We start from the raw sequence: 581 nt of genomic DNA, 5'->3' as shown, positions 1-581 counted from the left end.
TTAGTTACTAAGTTGTATCTGACTCTTTGCAACCCCATGGATTGTAGCCCACCAGGCTCCTCTGTCCATGGGATTTCCCAGGCAAAAATGCTAGAACGAGTTGTCTCTTCCTTCTCCAGGGGATCTTCCCGACCTAAGGATTGAACCTGCATCCCCTGCATTGGCAGGAAGATTCTTTACCACTGAGCCATGAGGGAAGCCCATTTTATAAACTGGGGGGAAAGAAGTGGCTTCCTTGGTAAAGGGAAAGCCAGCAGTAAAGAATCTGCCTGCTAATGCAGGAGACATGAGTTCAGTCCCTGGATGGAGAAGATCCCCTGGAGGAGGAAAGGACAACCCACTCCAGTGTTCTTGCCTGGAAACTCCCATGGAAAGAGGAGCCTGGCGGGCTACAGTCCATGGGAGTCACAAAGAGTCAGGCACAACTTAGTGACTAAACACACACACACACACACACACAATAAGTAATGACAGTACTTACATTTTTTCAACATAAAGAAATACCCATTGGTTTGACATTTTCTTATTCTACCAGTAACTCTCAAACTGTACGAGTAGCAGAGCCGATTCTTGGGAAGTAA

General features: G+C 46.6%; 1 protein-coding gene across 1 annotated transcript in view; it reads left to right on the top strand.

Annotated features, from left to right (window-relative positions):
• Positions 1 to 581, top strand: part of SUN3 (Sad1 and UNC84 domain containing 3) — a 40,547-nt gene that overhangs the window by 26,362 nt on the left and 13,604 nt on the right. The gene's annotated exons all lie outside the window — the stretch shown is intronic.

This window comes from Bison bison, unplaced genomic scaffold (assembly GCF_000754665.1).
Source record: "Bison bison bison isolate TAMUID 2011002044 unplaced genomic scaffold, Bison_UMD1.0 scf7180017864522, whole genome shotgun sequence".
Classification (NCBI taxonomy): domain Eukaryota; kingdom Metazoa; phylum Chordata; class Mammalia; order Artiodactyla; family Bovidae; genus Bison; species Bison bison.
Note: the sequence above shows the minus strand (reverse complement) of the source record. Positions and strands in the feature narration are given on the sequence as shown.